Source organism: Macaca nemestrina, chromosome 2, assembly GCF_043159975.1.
Source record: "Macaca nemestrina isolate mMacNem1 chromosome 2, mMacNem.hap1, whole genome shotgun sequence".
Taxonomy (NCBI): domain Eukaryota; kingdom Metazoa; phylum Chordata; class Mammalia; order Primates; family Cercopithecidae; genus Macaca; species Macaca nemestrina.
In genome coordinates this window covers 194,922,008-194,946,114 of record NC_092126.1, presented here as the reverse complement: position 1 = coordinate 194,946,114, position 24,107 = coordinate 194,922,008, and the positions used below count along the sequence as shown (strand labels likewise).

The 24,107-nt window shown below is 35.9% G+C and overlaps 1 long non-coding RNA gene across 1 annotated transcript in view; it reads right to left on the bottom strand.

The window, feature by feature from the left end:
- Positions 1 to 481: 481 nt before the first annotated feature.
- Positions 482 to 24,107, bottom strand: part of LOC105485515 (uncharacterized) — a 28,466-nt gene continuing 4,840 nt past the window's right edge. Inside the window, exons 3-4 of the long non-coding RNA XR_989614.3 lie at positions 3,273 to 3,437; positions 482 to 2,374 (exon numbers count right to left, since the gene is read on the bottom strand). This is a non-coding gene — a long non-coding RNA (uncharacterized lncRNA). The remainder of the gene's footprint in view (positions 2,375 to 3,272; positions 3,438 to 24,107) is intronic.

Here is a 24,107-nt window from a genome sequence, read left to right as displayed (position 1 = left end):
AAATAATTTGTGTATGGTATGTCTCATCCTCTAAAGCAAGCTTGTCCAATCCATGCCCCAGGATGGCTATCAATGTGGCCAAGCACAAATTCATAAACTTTTTTAAATCGTTAGGAGATGTTTTTGTAATTTTTATTTTTTAAAATTAGCTCATCAGCTATTGTTAGTGTATTTTATGTGTAGCCCAAGAGAATTCCTCCAATGTGGCCCAGGGTAGCCAAGAGATTGGCCACTGCTGTTCTAAAGTGCAAGCTGCAAAAAGAGGGCAATATATATATTTTTAGCAGCAGTATCTCCAGTGCTTACAATGATTCCTTTGTGCATTGCAACATAGTGATAACACAGTAACATCGTAAACCAGCAATTAATTTACATTCCCACCAACAGGAGGTTTATCTTTTCTCTAAATCCTTGCCAGAATTTGTTACTAATCCTTATTTAGAAACTCATAAAGAATGAAGGATTATGTTTATTTGGACTATATACTACAAGTGATTTCAATGAAGTTTGAGCCATGAGTGAGGAAACTACAAAAATAAGAAGATTCACACATGGGGCAAAGATGATTTTTCTAGAATGTGATTTTATTACAATTTTGAAATTACTTAGTGTACCATAATAAAATAGACTCTGTATCATTGAATAGTTGAATTTCTTCTAGCTTCTTGGTATTAAACTTTGCTGTAGCAAACATCTGGAAATACATTCTTATGAGCTTCTCAATTTTTTATGCTATAAATTCTGGAAGTAGAACTACTAAAGTATTTGAAATATTTAAAGTTCTGGACAAATAGCTTCAAAGGCCCACTAAGAAATGTATAAAAATGTCTTCTTTTACCAATAGTATATGAAAATTCAAGTTTCACTCTCTTATGGACAAACCTAGGCATTATTAAGTAAATGCAAAAACAAAACCAAAACAGAAACATTTTACTAATATAAGAGGAGACAATATAATTGTTTTCCATTTTGCATTATTAATGATATTGGATATCTTTTACTGGAGATGTTTATATATTTCGTGATTTGTCTTCATTTTGGTTTGCTTTGTCATAAATTCTCTTTTATTTTTATATTATCCTCCCTGTCTTTTGGTTTTACAAATATTTTTGCAAACATTCTTGGCTAATTTACCTGTTGAATTTTGTTTATAATGTTGACATACATGTGTTTATTTCCTTTTTTTGTTTATTTCTTTTTCCCATTTAATAATTAGTAGTCTTTTTCCATTCTGAGATTATTGTGTCTGTGCTTTCTTCTTTATGATTTAATTTTTAATCCATATAAGAATCATTTTGGAGTTTTCTTAGTCCATCTGTGCCACTATAACAGAATACCTGAGACAGGGTAATTTATAAAGGACAGAAACTTATTTTCTTATCATTCTGGAGGCTGCGAATTTCAAGATCAAAGTGCTAGGTCTAGTGAGGACCTTCTTGCTGCATCCTCACAAGGCACACAGCAGAAGGGCAAGTTCCCAAACACTCCATGTTTATTTTATAAGGTTTTTAATCCCACTTATAAGGAAGAGGGCCTCATGTCATAATTACCTCTTAAAGGCTTCACTTCTTAATACTATCACAACAACAATACCTGAGTTTTGAAGGGAACATATTCTAACCATAGCAGACATACATTGCAAAATGAGGTTCTTATTTTATTTTTCTCCAAAAGGTTAATCAATCGCTAGGGAACCATTTGTGAAATAATCCTTTATTCTGCATCCCCCGCCAACACACACGGTTTTTTAATGCCTCCAGCATATCAGTTCTATTTTACTGATCTCTTTATATATAATCACTAGTATACTACAATTTCAACACCCTTGCCTTGCAAACAGTTAGTGGCTATGACTATCTTGCTTACTGTTATATAGCTTTAGAACCCAGAAGACACTCAATAAGTATTTTTAAAGTATGAATGAGGTGGGAGTTACTGTCATGAGAAACTAGAGAAATTGAAGAGTTTATCTGTGGAATGGCTATGTACCAAGTCAGAGCCTTTGCCTAGATACCTGTTTGGCCACCAAGTACAGACTTCTCAAATGTTCAACAATGGTCTCAACCAGGAAAATGACATACCAGATAAGAAATATTCATTGTTAAGAAGTTTGAGGTAATACTAGGAAAATAAAGTTTTCTCCAAGAGAAGGGTGTTGCAATCTTCACCACCTACTGGTCAATCACACTGCTTGGGAAATGTGACACAGTGAACGTGATTTTTCTTTAAGAATAGCAGATAGCCAATAATATTGCGGTGTGCCCTTCTCTGCCTCAGAATACCGCGATGAGTTGAGTAACTCCTGAACACAGTCATGAAGGACTTTGTTGGATCTCGCTGTGATATCCTGGACTCCACAGGCCAAAGTTTAGATCTGGAAGTAGAAAAGCTAAAAGACGTGGGGCTGCTGTCACTGAATCCAGTCTCTGTCCCCCCACCCCAACCCAAATTAAATCTCCAATTTCTAACACAAGCCTTTTTGTTTGTTTTGTTTTGTTTTGTGTTATTTAGTCTCATTTACCATATAAACTTGGCCAAATACTATTCCTAGATTAGCATTTCTTGCTATCTTCTCCCTGACCCTCCTTAATATCCTTTATTACACTGATTACGCGAGTATTCAGTGATGACTCTGCGTGCGCTTTCCTCAGGTTTAACTTCAAAGGATTAGGGACTGTGTCTAGCATAAGCTGTTATACAGGAAATATTTCAGTAAATGTTTATTAAACTCAATTAGTCCTGTCATCTAATATTGGAACAGCAAAATAAATTGTTTAAATGAAGGTTCCAGTGAATTACCGGTAAGCTCAGAGTTTAAAATTTCCACCTTTAGGTTGGCAAAAACTCATCCTTCTTTAGCTCCTACACAGAACAAGTCTGTACATTCTTCCTTCATATGACAACCATTTAAACATATCAAGACAGTTCATGTTTCCTACATCTTTTGTTCTTCAGAAACTAAACATTCCCAGTCTTCCAATGTCTTAATAGTGTGGGGTTTTGACATCTTTCTCCATTCTTCAAAGGTAACTTGAGCACTACAGAATCAGGCAGGACTAGAGCCACCACCCTCAACCTTGTCCTTCATTCTCTATTATATTTAAACCAAATCACACAGCTCATGCCATGGTCACTATGAGATGGCTAAAGCCCCTAAATCCTGTCTGTATAACAGGATTCTAAAGTGAGCCTGTCCACCTTTAACTAGAAGCCATGTAATTGGACTTTTTTAGACCAAAGTGAAGAGTTGGTTTATCCCTGTTACATTTTACCTGGTTTGATCTGTACAGTGTTCCAGCCATGCTAAGATATCTGGGAATCCTGGTCTGTCATCCACTGTGATTGCCTGTCTTCCCTGATTCGTATCACCTCCAACCTGGAAGGCCTTATCTTCATCTGCTCTTTCCAGAGCCATTTAGGATGGATCCATCAGTAACCTGTGTGAGAAAGGGGAAGTCAACTCAAGGAAATCTACAATAGATTTGCTTGAACTGAAAATAAATCTTTAGGATTATAGTACATATATGGGATTTGTTCATTCCAGCAAGAAAACCCACACTAACACAATTAGTATAAACTTAGTGTTAAAGAAAGATTATTCTGGCACTTGTTAAAAACAGTAAAGACTGTATTCAAAATATTATTGCAATGGGAGTTGCAATAAGGGAGGGCGATAGGGCTCAACTGAGAATACAACAATGACAAGTGGGGATTTATAGCCCAGGAGCAGGGTGAGGGGGGCAGTGGATGAAAAATCACTAAGAGGAGATATGAAAGGTAAGCGAATGCTTACCAAATTCACCTAATAGCATTCCTTCTAAAAGCAAGCCAAAACTTATACATCAAAGGTAGGGGATGAGGAACTTGATCAGATACCAAGGGTGATGAGACACCAAGACTAGGGGGTTGATAGAGCAGGACATTTTGCTAAAACTGCACTGAGGAGGTCAAAGACATGATAGGTCAAGGTAAAGCCCTGGTTGAAAAGAAGGCTTCAAAGAGCCAAACTGAAATTTGGTCAAGAAAAGACTTCACACACCAAGTCCTATTGTGGGGAGCGGGGAGTGGGGAGGGATAGCATTAGGAGTTATACCTAATGTAAATGACGAGTTGATGGGTGCAGCACAACAACATGGCACATGTACACATATGTAACAAACCTGCACGTTGTGCACATGTACCCTAGAATTTAAAGTATAATTAAAAAAAAGACTTAATGATTAGTAGTGAGTAATGCCAGTCAACACTGCAACTTGTGGTTGGTATTATAAACTTTCTGACTTAAATAGTAGATAATGTGAAGGAATGGACTTCTCTTTTTGAACACTTTTGTCTAATCTCCCATTCTCTCACCCTCTCCTATAATCTCTCTTTCATTTAAATAAATAAATAGAAAACTGAAAAGACTTGTCTAAGTAGTATCTGTATTTGTGTAACAAGAAGTCATCGATTTAGGGACTTTTAAAATAAATATCTAGAATGTCTTATAATATTATGAAAATAGACAAAACAATCTAATCTGGAATTTTAATATGGAATATTTTGATATCTGCACAAATTGCTTTTAAAGTTTTGTTTTTTCCCGAAGACTTATCACAAACTTGTTCGGTTTTACAAGATGCAATACAAGACAAGTTAGCATAACTAAACATTCACCAAAGCATATTCCATAAATGAGGTATTCTAATAAAGTCACATTTTATATTACATTTCATTAGAGTCAGTAAAATATAAAGAAAGCTGAATCAAGGCATAGGAGAAACAATACGGCTTCACGTTTTGCTTATGGGAGCATGGTATCTATAACTGCTAGAAAACTACCCCAAAAATGCTTTTTGATTACTTTCAAATCCAGTGGTTTGCTACGAGAGTACATAATTTATAAGATCAAGATATCATAAGGAATACCATAAGAGATGGCAGAGTTTATGAATTAAAAACTAGCAAGCCAATGAACAAATATCAGAATTTATGCTTCTAAAAAATAAAAATAGAAAGAAAGGATGGGATGAGGTAGAGTGGTGTCTCATTTGTATCGTTTTAGATACAAATATAAGAGGAAGTATATTAAAAGTATCTGTCCCTGTGCTGAAGACTTGTCAATTTTGAAAACTTACCTAGATAGTGTCAAAAAATAATAATAAAGTTACCTTTTTCTCATGAGGTTTACAGTCACACATGACTTAACAACAGAGAAACATTCCAATAAATGTTGCATTAGGCGATATTGTACATTGTGAGTACATAACAAAGTATACTTACGCAAACCTAGAGAACACAGCCTACTGCACACCTAGTCTATATGGTATAGCTGATTGCTCCCAGACTACAAACCTATACAACATGTTACTATACTAAAAACTGCAGGCAATTTTAACACAGTGGTACATGTTTGTGTATTTAAACATATCTAAACACAGACAAGGTACAGTACAAATATGGCATTATAATCTTATGATACCATCATCATGTATATGATCTGCCATTGACCAAAACCTCATTTTGCAGTGCATGACTGTCTATTATTGTAAACAGATGTTTTCCCTAGCTAATTTTGAATAATTTAATACACAATCAGTATTTGTGTTAGTAAAATATTATATTGAGAAAAGCTGTAACATTCATCATTTTCTATTATCTGTCATGCGATATCGCATTTTAATAAAACAATTAAGAAGCGAAGAAACAAGGTGGGAATTGGAAGGAAAATTATTGCAGAAAAATGTTAAATAACAGAAATGTTAGAGGAAAAACTAGTTATATATCATTTACATTTGAAAATGCACTACAACTGAATCAGAACCATATTTTCTACCCAGAGGTGGAATTTCAGTGTTAGAGAGATAAAAGACAGAGACTAAAAACTCTATGTTGCCATCACATAGGCCAGTGATGCAGAAGGACAAAGTTAGAGTAGTAGCAATCAGACGAAAAGGAATTATGCATTTGTGGTATAGCTTTTATTTTCCCCAACAGGAGAGTCTGATATTGCAAATGGTTTGATTTTCTCGGAGGTCAAAAGCAGAAAGTAATAGTACAGACCGAAGAAATAAGGAATACTGGAGAAAGTTACAGTTAATGGTAAAAACTATAATGACTTCATAATTTTGCCAATTTAACTTAGTTTCAGCAATTTTAAAACCATCAAAACTCATGCATAATAGAATTACATACATCAATAAGCAAGTGCACATTCCCAATATTGACACAAAACCCTACAAACTAAAAAACACTTCTAGATAAACGCCACATAATGTTCATTGAATTTTTTCTTGATTTTCCAGCCAGGTAAAAAGTAAAAATGACAGTGAATTAGGCACCAAAGATACAAAAAAATCCTTAGAATAATTCTGCAAAATAATATAATTTCTTGTGCCTCTGTTCACTACGTGGTGTGAACAAACTAAATAAACCGCATTTTTAACATTGAATTATCAATGTAAAGGGACTGGTTTAAATAACAAGACTTGTGTTCCACATGGCAGTATGCTGCCACAAATGGATACAGCTCCACAACTGCATTTCATTATTTGTGTTCTGAAAAACTATTAAAGCAGTTGCTGACAACTTCATTTGTGCCTACAATACTTGTTGCTGACTCTGTTTTCATATACTAAGACACCGAAAGATCATTCCATCATATTTGCTGCTTTTCAAGCCTATAAAAATAAATAAATTTAAATATGTTAGTCTAATATTAAAAGAAACTCTCATTCTGTACAATAATTTCTATCAGTATTGCCAGATTAAAGGTGTTTTTTTGTTGTTGTTTGACTCTATTTTAGTATTTCTGTGCTTTACCGATAGCAGACTTTATTATTAAATTCTATAAGAGAATCATACCTCCTATCTGACACACACTGCTGTAAGAATATAGGACAATACCACAAAGAAGATTTAACAAAAATGGTACAATATTCTTCTATGGGATTTCATCTAGGATAAATCAATTTGCTGTACACTATAGAATATTTGCCTATGGGTATAGATTTGTCTTTTAAGAATTTTGGTGACAGACATCATCTTGGCCAGTGCTCATTGGTGCTAGCTTTCTTTCACTTGTTCTACATACAGATGTGGAATACGGAAATACAAAAACAGGTCAGATTTAGAAGTGTACTTCAGGCTGGGTGCAGTGGCTCAAGCCTGTAATCCCAGCACTTTGGAAGGCTGAGGCTGGTGGATCACCTGAGGTCAGGAGTTCAAGACCAGACTGGCCAACATAGTGAAACCATATCTCTACTAACAACACAAAAATTAGCCAGGCGTGGTGGTGGACGCCTGTAATACCAGCTACTGGGGAGGCTGAGGCAGGAGAATTGCTTGAACCTCAGAGGCGGAGGTTGCAGGGAGGTGAGGTCACGCCACTGCCCTCCACCCAGGTGATAGAGTGAGACTCCATCTAAAAAAAAAAGTACTTCAGATTTCTCATAGACTTTTAGTAAGTCATCTATAAAGAACCTTTAAAATTTAGATATAGCACATCTTATGTCAGAACAAACTTTAGACTAGGTAAAGCTTGGAAATAATATATTCCATTCCATCCCATCCTCTAGCTCTTCAATCTATCTACCATTTTGATTATCTAAATTAATTTACCTATTGCAAAAGACTTTGGAGAAGAGTTTGGATATTTTCTTTCTTTGGATTTAACCAATCAAGAAGAAAGGAATTCTTTACTGAGTAATTTTTCCATCTTGACAAGGTTTGATTTTCTAAATAGCTACCATAATTGATTTAAGTACAATATTGTACCCACATAGGAGAAGAAACTAAAACTGAGCCAGATTTACACAACGTAGGTTAGGCATTACCAAGAAGTTGCACCTGAGACTGATTATATGCCTCCGTTTCCTCATCTATTAAATGTCAATAACAAAATAGCCTGCACGAGAGAGCATTAATTAAGGAACAATGGTGTAAAGTGCTTATATTACCTGGCATAAATTAAGCATGCTAAAGATGTTTTTGCTCATTATTTTCTATTTGTTTATTCAAACTTTTGTACTTTTAAGTTCAAAGAATTCAATTTCTTATCATTTAAAATTTGTCCATTCTTTTATACTTGCAACATGTCTTCTAGCCTCAATTAATGAGTTGAAAAAAATAAAACAGAAAAGAGTTTAAGATGTATTGAAGTATATGAAAATTTCTTTAAGTGCCAATTAAAACAGCAAAGAGAGTTGTTACAGCATATATTGTTTTTGTTTTTGTTTTTGTTTTTAAAAAAGAATGAGTAGTTGTTTGTGTACTGAAAAGACAGAAAGGCCATTGAGGGTAGAAAAGAAACTCATAGAAAGACATTTTATAGTTAAGAACATAAAAATGTGAGATCTCAGAAGGTAGAAGACTACATTGTAAATATAGATAAATACACCCCTTGTGGGGCATGCAAAGCAGTTAAGCTTCATTATATAAACAGACTAAATTATAATTATAAAAACAGAAACTGTATCAAGCATTTAACATGTACCAATTGTAGGAGCAAGTGCTTATGCTCTTATATACTTAAAACAATCTTATGAGCTAAATGCAGTTGTTAGTCACCACTCACTAAATGGTAAAGCTGAGGTTTAGACAAACTATTCATTTGCTTCCACTGTCAAAGTCTGTATTTGTACGTAGGCAAGTAGAATCCTGAACTTTTGTTCTTAAACACTGCAATACTCTACAATTTTAATCAATCATATTTTTATGTTATAATGTAAAATACAAATAGTCCAAAGACGTTGACTTATTGTGATTACTTAGTAATATTTAATTGCGAAAATGAAATTTTAGCTTGGAATCTATTAGCATAAATGTATCTTTGAAGTACCGAAAATGTCTCATGAAATTATTTTTTATATCATAGCTTTGTTGTTGACCTTCCATAGCACTTTTCTATTACCTTTTATGGTCCTATTTTTTGTATGTAATTCAAATATAATAGTTAGATAGTCTGAAAGTTTCTATTCCAAGTTTTATTTTATTTTTAACTAGAATTAAATGTCTTTATCAGCTCATATGTCAATACTTTTAAGAATGATATATATTTTTTGATGGGCAATTTGGCAGTGGCTATCAAAACCAAATTACATAGGTTATGTACACATACATATCTGATTCTCTAATTTTTTTTAAATTTCAACTTTTATTTTAGATAGCGGGGTGTATGTGCAGATTTGTTACCTGGGGATATTGTGTGATGTTGCGATTTAGATCCCGTCACCCAGCTAGTGAGTATATATCTGATAAGTTTTTAACCCATTTCCCCTCCCTCCACCCTCTGGCATTAAACAGTGTCTATTGTTTGCATATTTATGTCCATGTGTGCTCAATGTTTAGCTTTCACATTTGGTTTTATGTTCCTGCATTAATTTGCACAGGATTGTGGCCTCCCACTCCATCCATGTTGCTGCAAAGGACATGATTTTATTATATTTATGGCTGCATGGTAGCCCATGGTGTTTATACCACTTTTTCTTTATCCTGTATACGATTGATGAGCACCTGCATTGATTCCATGTCTTTGCTATTGTTAATAGTACAGTGATGAACATACAAGTGCACGTGTCTTTAAGAATATAAATCATTCTACCAAAAGGACATATGCACTCATATATTGATCACTGCACTATTCGCAATATCAAAGATATGGAAATATTCCTTGGTATTTACGCATAAAAAACATATCCAAATGGTATACTGATTTTGGTTTGGTCAACTCAAATTTATGCTTAATATTAAATGATAAAGATTTACCTGTTCTCTAGCCTTTACAGTGCTAGAGTCCATGACCTAAAACTAACACATACAAAAGGCTTTGGGATCAGACTCAGCTGAATTCAAATCTAACATCTGACATTTATTCAATCTGGCTATGATTGTAATTTCAGAAAAATATTTAATTTATTTAATGCCCAGCTTCCTTGTTTTTACACTGCAAATAATAATACTTAGCCTGTATGTTTCCAGCAAGGATTATAAGATGTAATATTAACACGCTGAATGCATTGACAGATATAATAGGGTTTCAGAAAATAGTACTGCCAATGTCATTTGTTTGGTTATTGCTACTGTTGTTATCACTAAGATGTAGTCGGCCTAGCCCTCTCCCAATGTCACCCATCCTAGTTCCCTTGACCATTGATGTTCATTTGCTTCCAGATTTTCTGTGTTAATGTGGAAAATTAAAAAAAAAAAAAAAAAAAGGCATTCTCTCTTTAAGCTCTCTCACCAGGGAATATCTACTCACTAGTAATTAATTGACCATAGAGTGTATGTAATACCCAAACTCCTACTAGGAGTGACTCTCTTGAGAGAATGTTCTGTGGTATATCTAATGTTTTCAGTATAGTGAAAAACTTGACGCAAAAGCTTTCTGAGACTTAAGATAGAGTTTTCTTTAAACAAGTTAGGATCAGAGTAATACACTAATATGGTTTGGCTGTGTTCCTACCCAAATCTCATCTTGAACTGTAGCTCTTACAATTCTTACATATTACGGGAGGGACCCAGTGAAAGATAATTGAATCATGGGGGCAGTTTCTCCCATACTGTTCTCATGGTAGTGAATATGTTTCACGAGATCTGATGGCTTTATTAGGGGAAACCCTTTTGCTTGGTTCTCATTCTCTCTGATGCCTGCTATGCTGTGAGACATGCCTATCACCCTCTGCCATGATTGTGAGGCCTCCCCAGCTCCGTGGAACTGTGGGTCCAAGAAACTTCTTTTTCTTTATAAATACTCAGCCTTGGGTACATCTTTATTAGCAGTGTGAGAATGGACTATTATATACATTTAAAGAACTGCATGTTCATGCTAGCCCCTACATCTCCAAGCTCCAGTACTACCAACACAGCCCCAAGCTCCAGTGAACCCAGGGACCAGCTGTGCCCCAGTAGACCACAGCACCTACCCAGTTCCCAAAAACTCAGGCTCCATACCCACCACCATGGACCCCACGTGTATTAATTCATTTTCACACTGCTAAAAAGAACTGCCCGACACTGGATAATTTATTTAGAAAACAAAAAGAGGTTTAATTGACTCATAGTTACACATGGCTGGGGAGGCCTCAGGAAACTTACAATCCTGACAGAAGATAAAGGGAAGGCAAGGCACATCTTACATGGCAGCAGGTGAGAGAGAGAGCAGGGGAAACTGCCACTTATAAAACCATCAGATCTTGTGAGAACTCACTATCACAAGAAGTGCATGGGGAAAACCACTCCCATGATCCAGTCACCTCCCATCAGGTCCCTCCCTTGACACATGGGAATTATGGGAATTATAATTCAAGATGAGATGTGGGTCAGGACACAGAGCAAAACCATGCCACCAGGACACAGGCTTAACTCATTGTCCCAGACACAAAGCCCATGACTGTGGACCTCAGCACCAGGCCAGAATGTGGACTCATGGTCAGAACTGTTCTTACGAAATAATATAGCAGGCCCACTCTAGTACCAGGCCAGTTTCCATGGCTCCAGGCTCAAAGATTTCCAGGCTTCTAGCCTACTTCAGTGGACCAAGGGTTGAGGCCTAAAACAGTAGACCCTAGTGCCAGGCTTTACTCCACAGATCCATGCTCCAGGCCTTTCCCTGTGGAACCAGGTTCCAAGTCTAGCTGATGGTCCCTGGTATGCAGCCTACTCCTTGAACCTCAGTTCCAAGCTAGCAAAATGAATAAAAAGGACTAATAATAGCTTATGAGATTTCTGGGACAGAATCAAAAGAGCAAATTTTTAAATTATAAGAGTATAAGGAGGAGAAGACAAAGAAAAAAAGCCAGAAAACTTATTTAAGTAAACACTAGAAGAAAACTTTCCAAATGTGAGGAAACACATAAGTATTCAGATACAGAAAGGTCAAAGGTCTCCAATCATATTCAATTCAAACAAGACCATAGCAAGACATTTTATAATCAAACTGTCTAAAGCCAAAGACAGGCTGGGTGTAGTGACTCATGACTGTAATCCCAGCACTTTGGGAGGCTGAGAAAGGAAGATAATTTGAGGCCAGGAGTTCAAGACCAGCCTGGCCAACATGGCAAAATCATGTCTCTACTGAAAATACAAAAAAAAAAAAAAAAAAAATTAGCTGGGTATAGTGGTGCAAACCTGTAATCACAACTACTCAGGAGGCTGAGGTACGAAAATTGCTTTAACCCAAGAGGCAGAGGTTGCAGTGAGCCAAGATTTTGTCACTGCACTCCAGCATGGGCAACAGAGCAAGACACTGTTTCAGTAATAATAATAATAAATAAAGTCAAAGACAAAGACAAGATCCTGAAAGCAGAAAGACAAAATATGCAAATGACATGTAAAGGAGTTCCAATAAGACTAACAGTGGCTTTCTCAGCAGACATTTTAAAAGGCCAGAGATAATGGGATGATATATCTAAAGTGCTGAAGATTTAAAAAAAGTGTCAACCAAGAATATGTTACACAGCAAATCTGTCCTGCTGAAATGAAGGAGAGATAAAGGCTTTCCCAAACCACCAAGAGCTGAAGGAGTTCATTACCACCAGACCTAAGTTACAAATAGTAAAGAAGTTTTTTCAACAAAATGAATGAAAAAAAAATGCTAACTAGGGGCCAGGTGCAGTGGCTAATGCCTGTAATCCTAGCACTTTGGGAGGCTAAGGCAGGCAGATCACAGGGTCAGGAGATTGAGACCATCCTGGCCAACATGTTGAAACCCCGTCTCTACTAAAAATACAAAAAATTAGCTGGGTGTGGTGGTGCATGCCTGTAGTCCCAGCTACTCAGGAGGCTGAGGCAGGAGAATCACTTGAACCTGGGAGATGGAGGTTGCAGTGAGTCGAGATCACGCCACCACATTCCAGTCTGACGACAGAGTGAGACTTCATCTCAAAATAAAATTAAAAAAAGAATGCTAACTAGGAACCTAAAAAGTTTTATACAAAAGTATAAAACTCACTGGTAAAAGTACATAGTCAAATTCAGAATATTCTAATACTGTAATAGTGGTGTATAAGTTAGTTATATCCTTAGCATGAAGGTTAAAAGAGAAAACTACTGAAAACAATAATAGCTACATAACTTGATAAGGAAGACACCATAGAAAAATATGTGAATTGTGAAATCAAAAATATAAAATATGAGGGTAGAGAAGGGTAAAAATGTTGAGTTTGGTTTTGTTTTCTTTGAGACAGGGCTGCATTCTGTTGCTCAGGCTGGAGTACAGTGACACAATTATAACTCACCGCAGCATTCAACTTCTGGTCTCACATGACCCAGTCTCCTAAGTAGCTAGGACCAAAGGAGGAGTGTATCACCTTGACTGGCTAACTTTCTTTTCTGTAAAGATAGGATCTCACTATGTTGCCCAGGCCAGTCTCAAACCCTGGCCTTTATCAGTCTTCATGCCTTAGACTCCCAAGGTGCTGGGATTGCAGCCATTAGTCACCACACCCAGTGGAGTTTTTTTTGTGACCAACGTTAAGTTGCTATCTGCTGACAACAGCCTGTTAAGGTTATGTAAAAATAAAAGGTGTTTTACATAAGCCTCATGGAAACCACAAAGAAAACACCTGTGATAGACACACAAAACATAAAAAGTAAGTAGTCAAAGCAGATCACTAGAGAAAATGACCTCATCATAAAGGAAGACAATAAGAGAGGAGAAGCAACCAAACAACCAGAAAACAATTAATACAATATAAATATTAAATCCTTGCCTATCAATAATACCTTTACATGTAAATGGATTAAATTCTTCCAACAAAAGAAATAGAGTGGGTAAATGGTGAAAGAAAAATTCAACAATATGTTCCCTATAAGACTTTAGTTGTAATGACACACACAGGCAGAAAGTGAAGAAATAGAGAAAGATATCCCATGCAAATAGTAACCAAAAGAGATCCAGGGTGGCTATGACTGTTTCAGACAAAATAGAATTTAAGTCAACATTTTTCATAAGACACAAAAAAGGTCATTATATAAAGGAGTCATTTTATCAATAAGCTCTAATAATTTTAGATATACATGCACCTAACATTGGAACAGCTAAAGATATAAAGAAAATGTTAACATAACTGAAGGGAAGTTATATAGAAATACAATAATATTAATAGCAGGAAGTCTCAATACCCCAATTTCAATAATAGTCAGACCATCCATACGGAAAGTAAGGAAAACAGTTAACTTGAACAAATATAGACATAATGGACTTAAAAAATACATATTGGCGATTCCCTACAACTGCCGCAGCATACACATTCTTTACAGGTGAACATACAACTGCATTGGGAGAGATCATATGTCAGGAAACAAAGTAAGTTTTAAAAATTTAAGATTAAAATTGATCATATCAAGTATCCTTTTAGACCACAATTGTATGGAACTAGCAATCAATAGCAAGAGAAAAATTGTCAAATTTACAAATAAGTAGAAATTAAACAAAACACACATGAATAAACAATGGGTTAAAAAATAAACCAAATGGGAAATAAAATATATTCCAAAGCAAATGAAAATGGAAAAGCAACATAGCAGAACTTACAGGTTACACTGAAAGTGATTCAAAGAGGGAGATTTATGGTAACAAATACATATACTAACAAAAAAGAAAACTCTCAAATAAACACCCAAACTATACACCTCAGTCAACTAGAAGAACAATAACAAGTGAAGATCAAAGTTGTTAGAAGAAAGAAAATAATAAAGATCAGAGAAGAAATGAATTAAGATAAAAAATTAAAAATGGTATTAAAAATAATGAAACTGAGTTGGCTTCTTTTGAAAACATAAATTCTAAAACCTTTATTTAGACAAATAAAAAGGTAAAGAAGACACAAATAAATATATTCATAAATGAAATAGTAGACATCACAATTGAGGTCACAGAAATACAAAGAGTCATAAAATACCATGAACAATTATACACCAACAAAATGGATAATGTAGGAGAAATGAACACATTCTTAGAAGCATACAATGTACCAAGACTGAATCATAAAAAAACCCAGAAATTTTGAAAATAACAATAAAAGTAAGGAGATTGGATGAGTATTCAAAACCCAACCAATGAAGAAAATTCCAGGACTTAACAGTTTCACTGGTAAATTCTAGCAAACATCTAAAGAAGAATTAATGTCAATTGTTCTAAAACATTTCAAAAAATATTGAAGGAAATGAACACTTAAAACTAATTCCATAAGACTAGCATTACCGTGATACTAAAGCCAGGCAAGAATAAAACAAGAAAAGGAAATTACAGGCTAATAACCCTGCAAAAAATAGGTGCAAAAAACTTCAACAAGGTATTAGCAAACCTTTCTCAACAGCACGTTAAAAGGATCACACGCCATGATCAGGTAAGATTTAGCTCTTAAATGAAAAGATGTTTCAATATACACAAATCAATCAATATAATATGGCACATTAATTAACAGAATGAAGGGTAATAAGTATATGACCATTTCAATAAATGTAGAAAATGCATTTGACAAAGTCTGATGTATTTTCATGATAAAAAATCATAATATCTTAGACATAGAAGAAGTGTAGCTCAACATAATAAAGGCCATATATGGTAAGCCCACAGTTAACATTATACTCAACTGTGTATATCTAAAAGTTTTTCCTCTCCTCAGAAACAAGGCAAAGATACCCACTTTCATGACTTATTTTCACTGTAGTACTAGAAATCCTAGCTAGAGCAATAAAAACAAAATATATCCAAATTCTAAAGGAGGAAGTAAAATTATTTCTACTTGCAGAAGACATAATGTTATATATAGAAATGCTTAAAAATAACACCAAAAATCTGTCAGAACTAATAAAAAAATTTGTAAACTGATACAAAAAAACTATTACATAATATATATATCATAAAAAATCAGAAGATTTTGTATACCTTATCTGAAAAAGAAATTAAGAAGATAATCCCATTCACCATAGCATCAAGAAGAATAAAATAATTAGGAATCAATTTAACCAAGGAGGTGAAAGGACTGAACACTGAAAATTATAAAACATCAATGAAAGAAACTGAAGAAAAGACAAATAAATGGAAAAATAGCTCCTATTTATATACAAAGAGAGTTAATATTGTTAAAAACGACTCAAAGTGATCTACAGCTTCAACTCACTCTCTATCAAAGTCTTAATGGCACTCATTACAGAAATGTAAAAAATAATCCTAAATTTCACATAGAACCACAAAAGACCCCAAATAGCCATAGCAATATTAAGCACACAAAATCAAGCTGGAGGCACAACACTGCTTCATTTCACAGTATACTACAAAGCTGTAGTAATCAAAACAATATAGTATTGGCATAAAAACAAACTCATACATCAATGGAACAGAATACTGAGCTCAGTAATAAACTCATGCATTTACAGTCTAACTGGTCTTTGACAAATATGCTAAGAACACACAGTGGATAAAGAATATTCTCTTCAAAAGCTGGTGTTGAGAAAACTAGATGCACACATGCAGTAGAATAAAATAGGATCCTTATTTCACACTATCAACTCAAAATGAATTAAGACTTAAATATAAGACGTCAAACTGAAACTACTAGAAGAAAACAGAAAAGTTTATTTACCTTGATTTGAACAAGAAATTTTTCGATATAACCTGAAAAGCACAAACAGCAAAAGTGAAAAAGACTAATGAGACTCTATCAAACTAAAAAGTGTCTGCACAGCAAAGAAAACAATCACCAAAGTAAGAAATAATATATAGCTGGAAGGAAGCATGTGTGAACTATACATCTGATGAGTAGTTAATGTCCAAAATATATAAGAAATTTAACACATTAGCAAGAAAACAACCCAATTAAAAACAAGCAAAGATTCTAAGTAGACATTTCTCAGAAGAAGACATATGAATGGCCAACAGGTATGTGAAAAAAATGTTCAATGCCACTAACCACCAAGGATATGTAAATTAAGACCACAATGATATAGAACACCATACCTGTTAGAATGGATATAATTTTTTTTAAAAAAAGTTATGATAAATATTGGCAAGGATGTGGGGCAAAGGGATCTCTCATAGATTTTGATGGAAATGTATACTTTTACTAACATTCTGAGTATGAAGAAATGTGTAAAGAAGAGTATGAATGTTCCTCAAAAAACTAAAAGAGTGGGCAAAGGACATGAATAGACAATTTTCAAAAGAAGACATACAATAGGCAATAAACACATGGAAAAACACTCAACATCACTAATCACTGGAGAAATACAAAGTAAAACCACAAGGAAATATCGTACACCAATCAGTATGACTATTATTAAAAAGTCAAGAAAGAATATATTAGAGAGGATGTAGAGAAAGGGATACTTTACACTGTTGGTGGGAACATAAATTAGTATTAGTACAACATCTATAGCAAAATAGAGAGATTTCTCAAACAACCAAAAATAGAGCTAAAATTGGATCCAACAATCCCACTACTGGGTGTCTACCCAAAGGAAAAAAAAACCACATTATTTTAAAAAGATGTCTGTACTTGTGTGTTTATTGAAGCACTATTTACAATAGCAAAGATATGGAATCAACCTAAGTGTCCATCAGTGGATGAATGGATAAAGAAACTGCGGTCTGTATATACAATAGAATATTATTAAGCCATAAATAAAGAATAAAATCTTGTATTTTGCAGCAACATGAATGGAACTGTAGGCCCTATCTTAAGGGAAACCACTCAGAAACAGAAAATCAAATACTGTATGATCTCACTTATAAGTAGGAGCTAAATAATGTGTGCATATGAATATAGAGTGTGGAATAATAGACACTAGAGACATAGAAGGAGGAAGGGTAGAAGGGGGATGAAGGATGAGCAATTACTTAATGGATACTATGTACATTATCCAGGAAATGGTAACATTAAATACCCAGACTTTCACCACTACATAATATATCCATTTAGCAAAACTGCACTTGTATGCCTTAAATTTACACAAAACAATTTACAACAGAAATATCATATTATACAACAATCCCACTTCTGAGTATATATCCAAAGGAAATGAAATCAGTATCTTGATGAGATACCTGCACTTCCATTTTCATTGCAGTGTTAGATATGGAATCAATCTATGTGTCCATACTTTGAAGAAAGGATGTATATGTGTGTATATATCACACATACATATGCGTGCACACGCACACATACACACACACACAGTGCAACAGTCAGTTTTTAAAAAGATGGAAATCCTACCATTTGCAATCCGAGGATCAACCTGAATGACACTGTGCTAAGTGAAATGAACCAAGCACCCAAACACTAATACTGTATGATGTCATTTATATATGGAATCTAAAAAACTGGAAGTTATAGGACAGTAGAGTGGTGGTAGGCAGTGTCGGAGAGTGGGAGAAGGGGGGTGATGTTAGTTAAAGGGTATAAAGTTTCAATTATGTAGGATGAGTAAGTTCTGGAGATGTACAACAAGGTGACTACAGTTAATAAAATTCTTGTATTGTATACATAAAACTTGCTTAGAGTGTAGATCTTAAATATTCTCACCACAGAAAAGTAAAATGGGAGGTGATAAATATGTTAATTCGCTTTATTGTGGTAATCATTTTACAACATATGCATATATCAAAAGCTCACATTGTATACTGCAAATATATACAGTTTTTGACAATTACACCTCAATGAAACTGAAGAGATAAAAAGAAACTATATGTTATCCCAGTTGCCTCTAATGGGATAATTTTTTTTCTAAGACTGATGTATTCCAGAATATTTGATGCCACACAGGGTTTTCTCTGAAAACTTATGGCTTTTTAGACAATGTTGATATCTCTCAGTAGAAGTAAGAAATGGCATTTTTCCAGAGATCAGAGTTTAGAAAAAAATATTCAGATTTTTCTGACATATAGAGTTAAAGAGGGGGAAGAACAAATACTGGCTGTTTTGCTTCTCTACCAAATAGTTGAGTCTTATGATTTTCCTCAAATATGGGTGTTAAAAGAATATCTGGAATTAGCAAATGGAAAAAAACATGTAAGTATAATTATTACCTTTTTTTTTTTCAAATCGAACTCTTTTCTCATCTAAAACGTTTGTCACCTATCATTAGTAACCATGCTTAAAGACAATTGTGAAGGCTTGATTCTTGAATAAATTTATATGTAAATGATATAAAATTTTTAAACAATTTTTCCTTTACCCAACTTTTCTCAAAAAAGACAAGTTATAGGTATGTGAACGTTTACATATGTGTATATTTACTGATATGGTTTGGATCTGTGTGCCTACCAAATCTCACGTTGAATTGCAATCCTCGGTGTTAGAGGTGGGGCCTGGTGGGAGATGACTGGACCGTGGTGAGAGAGCTCTCATGAATGGGTGAGCACCATCCTCTCCATGCCGTTCTGATGACAGTGAATGAGTCAGTTACCATGAGAGCTGGTTGTTAAAAGTGTGTAGCATTTCCCCGTGCTCTCTCTTGGTCCTGTGCCTGCAATGTAAGATGCCTGTTCCCGCTTTGCCTTCCACCATGAGTAACAGTTCCCTTAGGCCTCCCCAGAAGCAGATGCTGCTGGGCTTTCTGTACAGTCTGCAGAGCCATGAGCGAATTAAACCTTTTTTCTTTATAAATTACCCAGTCTCTGGTGTTTCTTCATGCAGTGTAAGAACTAATACAAAAAAAATTGGTGCCAAGAGATGGGGCATTGCTATAAAGATACCTGAAAATATGGAAGCAGCTTTGGGACTGGGTATTGGGCAGAGGTTGGAAGAGGGTGGAGGGCTCAGAATAAGACAGGAAGATGAGGGCAAGTTTGGAACTTCCTAGATACTTGTCAAATTGTTGTGAACAAACCTGCTGAGAGTGATATGGACAATGAAGAATGGGCTGAGGAGGTCTCAGATGAAAAGGAGGAACTTACTGGGAACTGGAACAAAGGTCACTTTTGTCATGCCTTAGCAAATAGCCAGGGTGCAACGTGCCCCTGCCCGAGGGATCTATGGAACCTTGAAGTTCAGAGTGAACATTTAGGGTATCTAGTGGAAGCAATTTCTAAGCAAAGGGTCAAGATGTGGCCTGGCTCCCTCTAACAGCCTATGCCCATGTGTGTGAACAACAACAACAACAACAAAATGATGTAAAACTGGAACTTATATTTAGAAGGGAAGCAGATCACAAAACTTTGGAAAATTTGTAGCCCAACGTGTGAAAGAAAACCCCATTTTCAGGGGAGGAATTAAACCAGGCTCAATAAATTTGTGTAAGTAAAGAGGAGCCAAATGCTGATAGCCAAGATATTGGAGAAAAGATTTGTGGCAGCCCCTCCCATCACAGACCTCAAGACCTAGGAAGACAGAATGGTTTCCTGGGCCAGGCTCAGGTCCTCCTTACCCCGCACGGCCCAATGTAGCCTGTGGACACTGCTCCCTGTACCCCAGCTACTCCAAATCCAGCCATGGCTAAAAGGGGCCCAGGTACAGCTCTTGCTGCTGTTTCAGAGGGTGCAAGCGGTAAGGCTTCACAGCATCCACATGTTATTAATCCTGCAGGTGCACAGGGTGCAAGAGTTGAGGCTTTGGAGTCTCTGACTAGATTTTGGAGAACGTGTGGAGAAGCCTGAATGTCCAGGCAAAAGCCTGCTGCGGGGATGGAGCTCTCATGGAGAATCTATACTAGGGCAGTACAGAGGGGAAACGTAGAGTTGGAGTTCCCACACAGAATGACCACTGGGGTATTGCCTAGTGGAACTGTGAGAAGAGGGCCACCATCCTCCAGACCCCAGAGTGGTAGATCCACCAGCAGCTTGCACACTCAGCCTAGAAGAACGGCAGGCAGTCAATGCCAACCTTTTAGAGCAGCCACAGGGGCGAACCCTGGAAATCTATGGGGCAGAGCTGCCCAAGGCTTTGGGACCCCAGTCCTTTCATCAGTGTGCCTTAGATGTGGGACATGGAGTCAAAGGAGATTATTTTTGGAGCTTTAAGATTTAATGACTACTCTACTGGGTTTCGGACTTGCATAGGGCCCGTAGCCCTTCTCTTTTGGCCAATGCCTCCCTTTTGGAACTAGAGTACTTACCCAATGCTTGTTACCCCCCATTGCATCTTGGAAGTAACTAGTTTTTGATTTTACAGGTTCATAGGTGACAGGGATTTTCTTTGTCTCAGATGAGACTTTGGACTTTGGAGTTAATATTGGAATGAATTAAGACTCTGCGAGGTTTTAGACCATTGAAAAGAGATAACTACATTTTGCAGTGTGAGAAAAATGTGAGATTTGGAGGGGCCAGGGGTGGAATGATATGGTTTGGATCTGTGTGCCCACTAAATCTCATGTTGAATTGTACTCTCCAGTGTTGGAGGTGGGGCCTTATCGGAGGTAACTGAATCGTGGGGGCAGAGTTCTCATGGATGGATTAGCACCATTCCCTCAGAGTTATTCTCATGATAGTGAATGAGTGAGTTATATGGGATCTGGTTGTTTAAAAGTGTTTAGCAACCACCCTCAACCCCTCGGCCCTGCTCCTGCCATGTAAGACACGTACTCCACTTCGTCTTCCACAGTGAGTAAAAGTTCCCTGAGGCCTCCCCAGAAGCAGATGCTGCCACGCTTCCTGTGCAGCCTGCAGAACCGTGAGACAACTAAACTCTTTTCTTTATAAATTACAACAACTAGTCTCAGGTAGCTCTTTATAGCAGTGCAAGAATCAACTAATATGCTTACACACACACACAAATATTTACTTACACAAAATATACACTTTTAAAAATCCCAGGTTATTTCTTTATTTTCCTTTCACCTTATTCATATTCCATTTTCTTTCTTTGATTCAACATAATCCCACTCATTCACCTTCTGTCATATTTCCAGTAAGTTATACATATCATTACTGCAACTATCTTAATCCTGCAAAACAAATTCTCACAACTACTCTCATAGATTTTGAGAGAGTGAATTCTTCAAATGTCAGTCATCAGCTCTGTATTTAAAATATCTCACCTGACAATCACTAAAATTCCAATTCTTACTTTGGTTCAACTTCATTTATGATAACATAGAACATTATTAATAAGTAAAGGGTAATGCCACATTTTATATTCAAACGTGCCAATGTCTGTCCAGATCAATAGAACCTCCCAAAAGTGAACCCATAATTTCAAGCAGGAATTCAACATGCTTGAATAGTGATGCACAGAGGTTAGGTTTCCTGTGTTAGGCTAGCAAGACAGCCAACACAAGTTCTCCAGGGTGGCATTCATTACTTTAACAAATTTGCTGTGGTCAAAGTTCTGCCCTTCAGTACTGCAGATACATAAACCTGATTTTGTCAGCACATCCAGAGAGTGTCCATCTCTCAGGACCAGCTATTGACCAAGTTCACGTGACTGATGTATAAAAGCAGAAAGTCAATTGTTCCGTGGATAAAGTGCAATGGGTTCTTAACCCTCCTTTTGGCTACTACTCTTTGTGGTTTGTTTTCCACTTCTAATCAAATGATTCCTGCTTACCAAAAGTGCAAGTGCAAATTCTTCCACCCCATAGTGTGCTGTCTGCTTACAGAATGGAAAGCGGAATCAAAGTATCCCCCCACTTTGTTGCCTACCCCCTTTAAGAATATTTCAGGGTTTTTGAGTGAATTACTCTAAAGGTGTTTTTCATATGCACAATTCTTTTTGAATGGAAAAGATAGGAAACCAGCCCTCTACATTTAAAAAGTACATACAAATAAAATCAAATTTAAAGAGGAAATGAAAAGAAGCAAAATATTGCTTAGAATTTCTCACACCCTGAAAGTTTAATGACTGTCTAAATCTTTCCTGGGTCTACCCTGTGTACTGAACACATGACCTCTGCTTTCTTCTGCCATTGAACAAAATATTTCCAGAAAACTGCCTTGCAACATTTCTGAACTTGACCCCAAATGGACTTTTTAGAGGGTTCACTGACCATCAATTACTCTGATAAGAGTCAGGAAATCATATGTTTAATAACAGATATTTACCCTCTGAGCCATGGTAGCCAAACCCAACTTCCCATGATACCTGCAAAAACAAAGAGATTGACTAGAAAGTGCCTGTATAGTACTGCAATGATTCACACAAGCTTTCCCAAGGACAGTCCTATGATAAAACATTAGCTAATGGAAAATAAAAATCACTGATGCTCTGATGTCAATTCAGGGACTAAAAGCCACCAGTGAATACCAGTGAATTCTTTACATGATAGAAGACTCTTCACCAGCAACGATTTCAAGCAATTCATATTTTTTAAGTCTTTCTTGCTCAATTTAGAGAGCATCCTTGGAATCTCTTCTGGTGGCAAGACCATGTTTCCCAAGTTGTCCAGGAAACTGTCAGTTTTTGTCTGTGATCCTGGCAGAAGTATTAATTATGGTCAGTTCTCTGGAAACCATCCTAGTTTCAAAAAGTAAACGATATTGTTTCTTGCCTATAGGACCAAACCCAGAACCAATAGCTGAGGACTAACTTCCTTGTTTAGAACCTATTTCTGTCCAAAATGCCATCCTTTCTTAGAAAAAAAAAAATTGTACTAACATAGCTGTATTGTCAGCTTTATCTCTCACCTAGAGGGTGCAATCATTGCATAACTGTCCATCTTGCGTCCTCCTTTTAAGGAGTTCCATTTAGCTTAGGATAATGTACAAGACTCTTAAAAATGTCAGAAAAGCCTTGAAATGTCAATTCCAGGTCAGCCTGTCCAGATCTTATACAACTTTCACTTTTGCACACATGACTTCAGCCACTATGGCTTTCCGCTAATCTCTTTTAAGCTATGCTCACTCTTGTCACATGCTCTTTGCATATACGGAATGAAATGATTGCTGTTTTCTCCTTACTTACAACTAATAATTCTATACATTTTTCAGATCTCAATTCAATGATCATTTAAGAAGTCTTCCTTGACTTCACTGAATTAATATTCATTCTAAAACTATTCATCTCTATTGTACAAAGTACATAGTCATCTCTATTGGCACTTTTTACATATGGCTGACTCCTGAATATACTTTTGTCATCTTTACTAAACTGAAAACTTCATGAAAGCAAAACCTGGAAAGTTTTGGAGACTATAAGTCCCCAGGATCTATTTCTATACCAGACATACATTAATACTTTAATAATATTCGTTGA